The sequence below is a fragment of the Camelus dromedarius genome, chromosome 9 (assembly GCF_036321535.1).
Source record: "Camelus dromedarius isolate mCamDro1 chromosome 9, mCamDro1.pat, whole genome shotgun sequence".
Lineage (NCBI taxonomy): Eukaryota > Metazoa > Chordata > Mammalia > Artiodactyla > Camelidae > Camelus > Camelus dromedarius.
In genome coordinates, this window is record NC_087444.1 from 20,813,214 (window position 1) to 20,825,000 (window position 11,787).

General features: G+C 46.6%; 2 long non-coding RNA genes across 2 annotated transcripts in view; one reads left to right on the top strand and one right to left on the bottom strand.

The window, feature by feature from the left end:
• Window positions 1-1,060: 1,060 nt before the first annotated feature.
• On the top strand, window positions 1,061-5,632 carry LOC116154705 (uncharacterized). The gene is made up of 3 exons (XR_004138642.2): window positions 1,061-1,258; window positions 3,261-3,419; window positions 5,415-5,632. It is a non-coding gene; the product is annotated as an uncharacterized LOC116154705 (long non-coding RNA).
• A 4,025-nt stretch (window positions 5,633-9,657) lies between these two features.
• Window positions 9,658-11,787, bottom strand: part of LOC116154706 (uncharacterized) — a 41,207-nt gene continuing 39,077 nt past the window's right edge. Inside the window, exons 5-6 of the long non-coding RNA XR_004138643.2 lie at window positions 9,966-10,084; window positions 9,658-9,788 (exon numbers count right to left, since the gene is read on the bottom strand). This is a non-coding gene — a long non-coding RNA (uncharacterized LOC116154706). The remainder of the gene's footprint in view (window positions 9,789-9,965; window positions 10,085-11,787) is intronic.

Sequence of the window (11,787 nt, forward strand, 5' to 3'; positions counted from 1 at the left end):
TCTCCTTCCCTTTCTCTCCCAACACTTTCTTCTACTCTTCCTCCTCCTCCTTCTCCTTTTCTTTCATAACTGCGGATTTGGAACACAATGGAACTCTAGCAAGGCAGTCACCCAAAGAAAGGAATACCACCCAAAGATGCTGCCCACCCCACCTCTGGGCCGTGAGCAAACTGGGGAAGGCAAATGACCGTTCCACTTGCTGGGGAAGAGCTTCTTCCTTTGCCAGCTGTGTGACCTCAGGTGACTTACTTAACTAGCCAGCCTCAGTTTCTTCATCTGCAAAATGGAGACAATAGCACCTGCTGTATACGAGGAGAGATCGAGGAGAGATCGTAGTTCTTGGTTCCTAGGGTTAGCATGGGGAGTTCAGGGGTAAGACACTGGCTGAAATCTGTAGCACAGAGTGAATGCTCAATGAATTCAGTCACTTAACAAATCTGAAAAAACACCTACTAAATGCCAGGCTCTGTTCTGGGTGCTGGGGGACCAAAACAGACAAAAAGAAAACCTGCTCTCATGGAGTTAACATTCTCAGAGGGAGAGACAGACAAGAAACAAATGAACAAGTAAAGCAGGTAGGATGTTAGATGTTAAAATGGGCTGTGAGAAGAAGAAAACCAGGGAGGGGACAGGAGTGCTGGAGGGGGGGGGCAGCAATTTTAAATCAGTTGACACTCCCTGGAAATTGACATTTGAATGAAGAGCCCAGCCTGCAGATGTCTGAGGAAAGAGGCTTCTGAGCAGGGGGACAGCAAGTGCAAAGGCCCTGAGCCAGGAGTGTACCAGGTATGGCTGAGAAGCATCTGGGAGGCTGGCATGGCTGCAGCTAAGTGAGGAAGGGAGAATATTTGGAAATGAGGTCAAAGAGGTAATGTTATGTGTGTGCAGGAGGGAAGGGTGGGAGCAAGGAGTGCAATCGTGTAGGAACTTGTTGACCATTGTAAAAACTTGGGAGAGTTTTAAGGAGAGCAGTGAAATCATCCGATTAATGTTTGAACAGGGTTGCTCAGGCTGATGATTTGGGAACAGACCACAGGGGTCAGAGTGGCAGCAGGGAGACCAACTAAAAGCCAGTGCAATAGACATGCAGGTGGCCTGGATCCGGTGGTAGAAAGGAGGTGGCAAGAAGAGGCTGGATTCAGGATATGGTTTTTTAGGAGGAGCTGACAGAATTTGATGATGGAGTCCATGAGAACTGTGAAAACAAGAGAGGAGTTGTAGAATTGGCCTGAGCCAAAGGATAAAGTCGCCATTTATGGTAAGTGCTATGAGTTCTGTTTTGGGCTTTATGAGAGGTTAAGACCTCAATAGCCCTCAATGAGTCATGCACTGGGGTTTGTACGTTGGGACTTGTCCTCTTAGAAGCCTGCTTCAGCCATAGAAGCAGCCCAGGCTGTTCTGTAGGAGAGTCATGTGGAGGACAACCAAGAGCTTCGACTAACGGTCAGACATGTAATGAGGGCATCTTAAACTGTCCAGTCCAAGTAAATCCTCCAGAGGACTTCAGTCTCCTGAGAGGCCAGCAGGCGAACCATCCAGCTGAGTCTGTCCACACTGCCAGTGAGCTTTAGGATTTGTGATGGAGCAATAGATAACTGGTACAATCATGTGCAATCTGAACTGTCATATGGACATTCAGATTAGGATGTCAAGTAGGCAGTTGGATGTCTGAGTGTAGAATCCAGTGGGGATGTCCAGGCTGCAAACACCCCTTGGGAGTCATCAGCATAGCACTGATAGCTAAATCCATGAGGCTGATGAGAGCACTGAGGGTGTGAGTTTAGGTCAGGATAAGGAATTGTAGGATTGAGCCCCAGGACACCATAACATTTAGAAAGGAAGATGGATCACAAATATGACAGAGAAGGATCTGCTGGTGCAATAGGAGAAAAAACCAGGCATGTGTGGTGTCCTATGTGTGGTGTCCTGGGAACCAAGTCACAGATGCTGTGTTACTGGTAGAAAGAAGGAATTGATTACGTTGAATACTTCTAACAGATCCAGCAAGATGAGGACTGAGAATCGTTGGCTGTATTTAGTCCATAAACATCTTTAGTTACCTCAAGAAGGAGAGTTTTAGTGGAGTGAGAAGGGTGGAAGCCTGCTCAGGAGGAGTTGAAGAGTGAATGGGAGTGCTGTATATAAAATAGATAAACAACATGGTCCTACTGTACAGCACAGGGAACTGTATTCAATATCTTGTAATGGCCTACAATGAAAGAGAATATAAAAAGGAACATGCATATACGTGTATGAATGAATCACTATGCTGTACACCAGAAATTAACACATTATAAATTGACTATACTTCAATAATAATGATTTTAAAAAAAAAGAGTGACTGGGAGGAGAGGAATTGGAGCATGGTCATAGATACCCCTTTGGAGGGATTCTGATATAAGGGGAACTAGGGAAATGCATCCGTGGTGGTAGAAGGATGTGCCGTCAAGGAGGGCATTTTAAGTTTGGGTGCATGTTGTTCATGGATGAGAATGATCTAGAGGAGAGAGGAAAATCCAGTCAAGTGATGCAGGAGACAGAAAGGAGATTGGCCGGATGACGTCCTTCAGTAGAGAGGGACTGAAACTTAGGGTCCAAGTGCAGGCACTGCCCTTGGCTGGGAACAAGAATGGACCATCCGTCATGTGGGAGGAGAGGCACAATGGAATGTGGGCAGTGATGTAAGCTGGTGAGTAGATGTAGGTAGAAGAATTTGGAACTTCTTTACTTATGTTTCCTAGGTAAGTCATTGGCTGAGCTTGAGGATAGGGGAGGAGGTGTTGGAAGTTGGAGGAGGAAGGGGCAAGAAATGAATGGTAACCATTGTGTGACCTCCCTGTGGGAGGTGAGGGTGCCCATCCTCCGCATTGCTATCTGAGAGCTCAGGTCTCCTGCTCTGGTAGTTGCAGGCTTTGTATAGTCTGTAACGTAGACTGACTTTGGCAGACACAACTGTGCCTGGACAAAGCTATTTCTTACTTCCGCCTCAACACCAAACCCAGTTTTGTTTAGACATCTGGTGGCCCAAGTGCTTAGGGGAGTCTGCACCTTTTCCCTGACCAAGGCTGCGAATCTCTATTAGCCTGAGCCAATCGGGATAATTCTGTTCCCTTTGCCAGCAATTGTTTTAGACCTGGACATGTGTTACAATTCTGATCAATAATATGTTTGTGGAGAGGGGAGATCTGCCAGCAGTCTCGTAGAAAAGATTTTCCCTTGTGATAAACAGAGCATCATAGAAAGGATATTTCTTTTCTTAGCTCCCTGGTGTTGGATCTGAGTACAGAACCTGGGCCTGAGCAGCCGCACTGTGACCAGTTCAGGGGTGGCTCCCATGCCGAAGAAGGGAGGTCTTTAATGATGTCACTGAGCCACTGAACTCAACCCAGGAGCCTCCCTACCTCCTGACATCTTAGAAGGTGAGATACTGTTATTTACTTTCCTTATTGATGCTGCCCTGTTGTGTTGGTTCATCTGTGACTTGCAGCTGGAAGAATTCTGATACACAGAATATGAGCAAAATAGATGCAGCATTCAGCTGGGCCTTATCGAGGACACCAATTCAATTCAACGCAACAGAGATAAAATGAGATCAAAGTGCCAGGCGTGGTATTAGACACAGATGAATAAAACTCCCTTACCATGACTTTCTTGTAACAGATCTATGTGTGTCTGCTCTGGGGCATGGGGATAATAAAATATAGAAATTACTATTCTAGAAAGCAGACTATGTTAAGTGCCTGGAAAGAGATGCAGGAGGTCAAAGAAGACAGTGATGACACCCACTGGGGGACACTGGGCTAGTCTCCATGAAGTAGAATAGAGGCTGGGTCTTGAAAAGCAGGTAAGATTTTTGGAGATAGACTGAAGGACTTCCCAGATCCAGAAAAAAAGGAGACTGTACTAGAATCAAGAAAGCAGACTGGACTGGAAAGCCAGGCGGTGCATTCCGTCCAGCTGGCCTACAGAGCGTGTGTGGAGGCGCAGTGGAGATACTGAAGGAGAGTTACACTGGGGCTGGATTTGAGACACCTTAAACACTAGACAAGAAATGAGGCTGCTCAGGCTGAAAATGGTGCCCCCGGGGATTTTCTCAACAGACGAGTGACAGGATCAGAGCTGAATGTGGGAAGATTCACCCTGAGAAGGACCGAAGCCTTTTCTTCTTCACCCAATAATTGCTCTAATTATTTGCCACACCCTCAACACACACAGACATTAATACAGATGCACCTAAACAAACAAGAGAGAATTACATTCTCAGACCCAAGCAATGGGAGGGAGGGACGGGGGCAGAGCGTTTGCCCTGGCCTCGTACAAACCTCTCCAACCCCCCTTCCTGGGTACCACTTCCCGCTTCCTTTTACTCTCCCTTTAAAAATCTGCCCCCAGTGCCCACACTTGCACCAGGACAGTGGTCCTCTGTCTTCTAGTCTCTAGTGTTTTCCTGCAGGGGAGCTCCTATCAGTCATAGTATCCTTTGCAGAACACCATGAAATATTGATCTATTTCAGTCCAAAATACAACCTATGATATAGTACAAAATTACACATTTAGCTACTGTATGCTTAAGTTGCTTAGAAATGTTACATTTAATTAAATTTCCAGACACTAACACACAATATAAAACCACAACCATAAGCCCAAACACCTGTCCATAGAAAAAACAAGCTGTCAAACTAAGCACCAGCGGCTACGTCTGGGTCCATTAATATTCATTTGCTACTTGCTAATTCTCTCTGTCATCTGCTAGCACTGGCCAGTGGACAAGCAATAGCAGGTGCCAAAGATTTAATAAAAATGTAGAGGAAAAACAAAAAGCTGGAGAAATTCTATCCATTAGCTTAATTTTTCTGGGAATTGGTATGTTTCATCGTTCATTCAACAAAGATTGATTGAGCAGTTCCTGTGTGCCAGGCATCGTGCCAAGGGGAGGAGACACACAGAAGTAAGGTGCCATCCTGTCTCCCTGGGGATGCCTAGTTGTGGCTTCGGTCAAGAAAACACTAGTGGGGCAAGAGGAAGTGAGTATTGTGCTGGAAGTGATGTAGGGACCGGCAGAGCCTAGAGCCTGGAGCCAGCCAGCCAGGGCTTCATGGAAGATGAGCCGGGAGAGGTAAGTCTTGAAAATAAGCTGAAGGTAGCTCAGACCAGCACAATGTCCACGGAATTGTGGGGGAGGGCAGGACCCACACAAGGGACGCCAACTTTTATGTTTTGTGAGATAACAATCCTTCAAAATATCATCTGCCATTATCATAATTTTAGAGATGAAAAAAGCATTTTAGTATCAGAAATTTTTTTAAAAAGAAAGAAAATAAAGAAATACACACTTTCAGAAAAAAAAGAACAGTCTCGTAAGTAGTATAAACTCAACTCATCACATCGTTCTTATTTGTCTCATTTTGCTGCAGATTCATAAAAATGTGAGTCCTAGAGCTGCGGTGGTGGGCAAAGCTGGGGAAGGAGCCGCAGGAGAGAAAAGAAACGTCGCCAGAGGTGCCAAGGCGTCTGGGGCTTCGTCTTTCTGGGCACCCTGTGTTTGGGGGAGGTTGGGGTGCAGAGCCAACTAGTCCCAAAGGGCTGCATCATGACCTTCTAGGGTCCTGGGCACACTCTCCTTAGGGGAGGAGGGGGCAGGGCTTCCTGTATAAAAATATTACAAATTACATTTTATGACTATGTTGGAATAAAGAATATAATCTTTGACCCTACCAGCTCATTTTTTCCCCCTAATGTTAAAATATTTTTGTGAGCCCCTAATAGTATTGTGGGCCTCGGGTGCTTTGCACACTATGCCTAATGGATAAAGCAGGCCTGAAGGTCCTCAAATGTGGGGCAGCCCCCAGTGAGGTGGCGTGCCAGAGGGCCTCCGTCACCATCATCCCCTGGCTGGTTCCGTCTGTGGAAAAGTCTGGCCCTGCCTGGGGAGCAGCAGTGGACTAGAGGAGGGTTGAGGAATGAAGTCACAAGAAGGCCAAATACCAGAGAGGTATGCAGATCTGGTAAATGAGCGCAGCGAGACTGGACACCCCAGGGGGTGAAGGGCCATTTGCCAACAGCCAGTCACACACGCTGGCCTCTTCCAGCTTCAGGGACAAGAAGCAGCAGGGACCAGCTCTTCCTAGAAATTCTGCCAGATGGCCTAGCATCCTGGGCTTGGCCTAATCTACATTTTATCAGCCCAGGCCAGACCAAGCTTCTCAATTCTGAGCCCCTCCTCCACCAAGATCCTCCCCAAATCCCACCTCTGTTGTGGTCTGGATAATCTAAGGCTAAATTTTAGTCCTGCTGTCTTTTCGTCCAAGTCTCAGGTGTTTGTTTGTGGGAGGTGGGCACTGGGGCTGTGACTGGTGCTTTTTCCCTTGCTTCGCCTCAAAGGATGGGTTATCTAGGATGCGCAGGGCTGGAGGGCAGGGACCAAGGTCATTTAAATGCACAGGGCACTTGAGGTGACTGGTGGGAAGGCAGAGAGAGAGTAGAAAGAGAGAGAGAAAGAAAAGAGGAACAGTAGGAATTCGCAGCAGGAGCCCAGCTGATGTTTTTGAAAGCCTGGTGCATCCTTACAAATGCGTGTGCTCTGACACGTTGCCCTGATTTTTCTAATTTAGCCTGGGTAGAAGAATTCCAAAGACAAATGCATGATAATAAAAACTGAAAGAATCAAAATGGACACAATGTAAATGTCTAACCAGAACAGTGTCTGGAGGAGTAAAGAGGATTCTGATGCTCTCTGCTAATGTCTTTCCGCCCAATATTTTAGATTAAAATAATTCAAAGCTACAGAAACCTTGAAAGAACAGCACAGTGAATATTTATGTTGCCCTCCCATTTCGCCACATTTGCTTCTTCCCTCCATGCATAAGTGTGCCTGAGTGTTGTGTGCGGTGTGTGTATTTACATGAGTGTATTTGTGTCTAGGTTTTTTTCCCCCTAAACTATTTCAAAGTAAGTTATTGACATTTATGACATGTCACGATGGAACTACTAAGAATGACATTCTCCTAAAATACGACAATTACACTGAAGACATTTAACATTAGTGTGATAGGATTATCCAATGTATAGTCCAACTGTCAAAAAAATACATTTTATAGCATTTTTGTGAGAAGGAACCAACCAGATTCACTCATTGCAGTTTGGTTGTTATATCTTCTTAGTCTCTGTGAATTCGCAAGAGACCTGCCTTTTGACTTTTTGTCTTCCTGACACTGACATTATTCAAAAACGTCCAGCTGGTTTTCCTGCTGACTGTCCCATGACCTGGGGTTTGCTGATTGCTTCCTCATGATCATATTCAGGCTGAGTGTCTGAGGGAAGATACACAGGTGATACCGTGTGGACCCCACTGCACACATCAGGAGGCCATGAAGTCGTAAGGTCAGTTGCCCTCATTGTTTGTGATGCCAAGTTTAATTATTTGGCTAAGGGGATGTCTATCAGATCTCTTCAGTGTAAAGACAACTTTTGACTTTTGTAATTAATTATTATACTGTGGGTGTTTTTGTTTTTGTTTTGTTTTTAGGGGCCAAAAGTCATCTACTTTTCCTGGACAAAAAATATCTTCCCTCCATTGTCCCATCAAACACCGCACTGACATTACGGTGTGCCTTAGAGCTCACACTGGCACCCAAGAGGCTGCTCCTATGGCGGGAACCTTCCTGAATGTAGTAATGAATACTTTGCAGCATGTTACAGTTTACAGAGCATTCCCCCCATATTACAGCTTTTTGTTTTCCCCCAATTCCCTTTTTCTTCTATGAGAAGGGAGACGGTTTAGAATCACTCCCTCATTCACTCACTCACCCATCCCTTCCTTCTGACCACATCCAGGCACGGAGCTGGAGGCAGGGGCTTTTGGGGATGAGTGAGATTGGCAGGTCTGGGCGAGCAGATGGACACACAGACTGCAGTAGAGACACACTCTGGTGTGGAGAACTTGATGATGAAAGGAACCCACAGGAGAGAATTACAGGGAACTGGAAACAGTCTCCAGTTTCTCCTACCATTGCCTTATGAGAAAATGTTTCCTCCTTTTAATAAATTAATTTTTTTAATTGAAGTATAGTTGATATATAATGTTGTGTTAGTTTCTGGTGTACAGCATAGTGATTCAGTGATACATATATGTTTCTTCCTTTTTAAAGCGTTGTCAGTTGGGTTTTCTGTTACTGTAGCTAAACGTGTGCTAACTGATCCAGTATTGTCACTTGCAAATGAGGAGATTAAGTTCCCAGAAGCAAAATGGTTTTGCCAAATGACACTCAGCTCTTAAGTACCCGAGGTTGTTCTTGATCCTGAGCACCTGATTCCAAGTTCCATGCATCTCTGTGCCCTGTGCTGGTCCCCTAGAGGAAGAGACAAGGGGATCCCCTCTGGTCTGAGCCTCGGTGCACTCTCCAGCTCCCCAATTCTGCACACAGAGCAGAGATGGCCAGACAGAAAGAGGATGCCCGGGACACTTATTCAGGTGGTATGCGCGTCGGTCACTTTGTCCCAGGTGGCTGAGTGATGGGCATTTCAGAGGAGGGAGCAATTTCATTAAGTTCAATGCTGTTCACGTGGACAGGTAGGTAGACTACACAGTTCATCAGCCCACACAGATGAACAGACTGTCTGAAGGCCACAAAGTGTAAATACAGACCCAAGGCCCAAGTTTTGGAGACACCAAATGGATGCATAAAAGACTGAATGGCTCCCGGAACAGGAGTCAATGGAAGGAAAGAATCTATTGGTCTTGGGGCCACAGAGTAGGCTCAGTGTAGCAACGAGCAAGGCTCGCCAGCCTGCTGTGAGTTTGAAGGAGGGGGACAATTAGGCATGAGCTATTTGCAGACAGAAAGGGGAAAGGTGAACAGCTTAATTCCAGGTGCAGGCTTGACGCTGAAGACTGTTACCTCGACAGAGGCTGTGAGCAGATGCCCGTGGTCATCCTTGTAAAGGGCAGCGCCCAGAGTCAGAAACATTTAAAGCATACCTTCTGAGCTTTAAAAGAGGCACCATCTATATAAATATGAAGGTCAAGAATTTTAAACCCTTGGCTGCTAATTGTCCCACTTCACCTTAAGCAATTTTGCTAGAAAATGCTGATGCAGCCCGCATCTGTGGTAGTGTGTGTGTGTGCGCACGCGCACGCATGTGCGCTTGTGTGTAGGGGAGGTGGTGAGAGCAGGGAAAATGTGGCATTTTTGCCAGCATTTGCCTTTTTTTTTTTAAATTTTGGTCTTTTTTTCTCCCTGCTGTTCTCCACCCCTACAATAAGCTGAGGCAGTGTAAGTTACAATTTATTAGCTGGTTGCTATGGGTAACACCAGTGCTCCACAGACATCCCCTTCAGAAATAGTAACATTTAATGTAATGTAAAACAGAACTACTGTATCACCACTTGGTTGGCTTCTGCTGGCTTGCAGTATTATATCCTTCCCTGCCGAGACCGAAGCCTTGGGAAATTAGCTCGTGCGGTTATTTTATTATGATGATGGGTGTCTGTCATACCCCGTGTTTCATGAAAAAGAGAGCTTGCCAACTAAGGGTGTCTGCAGAAGCTGGGGTGCCAGCTTGGCAGGGCCACGCAATGCCCGGAGACCTAATGTTTGCTTCATCTTCCTGTTCATTATTTAAGTCAGTCTTCTCGAAGCCACATCCCAGGAGCCCAAGGCCACTTACCATTTCAGGGAGGCTTGTCATAACTACCGATGGGTTTTATTTATTTGGCCATCTGTATCGTATTCGTAGCAGGCTGGTTAACAAAAATTTGTGGGCCGGTAAATTTTTAGCATAAGATTTAGCTGTAAGGGAGATTTAAATGGAAATGATTAGGCAATGGCAACCCGGAGTACAGTCATTCAACTTAAAATAAACCCAGAATAAGAGAGATTGGCATTTCCAGGTCACCCACATTCTCCCTTCTCTGCCCACTGTCGCCATCAACCACCCACCTCACCGCAACCCCGACCAGAGCACACCTTCTGCCAACAGTCTCTCACTTCTCCCTCCTGCTAGCGGAGCTGTGGCCCTTTCACATGTGGGTCACTGGGTCGGGCTCCAAGTTTGTCTTGTAGGGTCCACTTCCGAAGGAGGAATGCTGGGGTGAGAGAAAGACTATGAGATCTGGAGCCAGATGGTCCGTGTTCAAAGCCTGACTCTGCTGCTTTCTGGCTGCAGGACCTTTGGCAGGTCACAACTACTGGGAGCCTCAGTTTTCATATTATGAAATGGGTTAATAGCATTTACCTCGCACGCGTATCCGAAGGATGAGAACGGGGAAATGTATGTTACATCACCTAGCACAGTGCCTGGATCATGGTAGGTGTTTAAAAGGGGGTCCCACTGACTCTTTTACTTTTCTGGAACCTGAGATGTTATTCCTCCCTCTGCCTGATTGACTCTTGGCCAGCTTGTCCATCTGGGCAGCTCCTCCTTTTTGTTCAGGACTCAGCTCACATACAACCTCTTTTGCAGTCACCCTGCCACCTCCCCTTCTCAGACCCTTCCTCCTCCTGCTCTCAGCTCTGCGTGGCACCTCATGTACCCCTGTCGCAGAAGCTCCAGTTTCTCTTCACACGTCTTCCTCCCATGGGCTCTGGGCTCCTTCAGGGCCAGGACCTTACCTCTCTCCTTCTAGTGCGGTACAGAGATTTTCAAGGAATTTTGTTGGATGTACAGATGAAGTAAGGAAGGAACTAGTTCTTTAATTCATGTTCACCTGCCACTACACCTAGGGGACAAAAGCCCAGGCTCCAGGTCAGTGGCTGCCACTAGGACTAAGGGATAGCAATATGCCACCGTCTCAATGGCTCAAAAGCCTTTGGCAGCAATTCACAAAAGCTGCTGCTCACAATGGCTTAAAAATGAGAGCATTAATTACGCCCGAGAACAAGAAGTACTGCCCTTCAGTGATGTCACCGAGGACCCAGATTCTTCAGCGACACCAGGCGTTGCATCCAGATCAAATGGCTGTATCTGTTTCTCTTTTTATGAAGGGAAAACCTCTTTTAGAACTTCCAATCGCCACTCAGTAGACTTCTGCTCATGGTTCTGGCCAGAGTCACCTCACGAGTCTTTTCTGAAGTGAGTAACTAGCATGCGGAAAGGGACACTGTAACAGCTCAGTGAAACTAGTGAGCAGGACGGGCTGCCAAACAGAACTGAGGTTCTGTTAAGAGGGGAGAAGCCCGGGGGTAAGGTTATCAGGGATAACCTGCCACAGAGCTGGCTGCAGTGGTGTTCATTCATTCGTTCCTTTATTCATTCACCAGATACTTGTTAAGTGCCTGCTGTGCACCAGGCCTGGTGCTGGAAGCCGTGGATGGTTGTGAACCAGAAACCAAAGACCCCTCCCCCAAAGGAACTAACATTCCAGGAAGGTGAACATGTAAACAGATAAACAAGGGAATTAGATTGTCGTTAAGTGTCAACAAGGAAATAAACAGGGCAGTATAGCAGAGAGTGAACGGGGGCTACACTAGTCTGGATGGTCAGGGAAGGCCTCTATGAGAAGGTGACATTTGATGAAACAGGGAGCACACATCAGGAGAGGATCAGGAGGAAAAGTACTCCAGGGAGAGGGACAGCAAGTGCAAAGGCCCTGAGGCAGGATGAGTTGACTGTGGAGCTGGGGCAAAGTCGGTGCCTAATGACTGATCAAACGTTGCTCCTGGAACCCAGCCTGGCTCCCACCCCAGGCTGGAAACAAATCATTGGCAACAACTCTGGCTTCCCAAAGCCTCTCCTGCCCAGACTTGCAGCCCCACCCAGGTCAGAGGCACAGCTGCTGAGGCCGCAGGA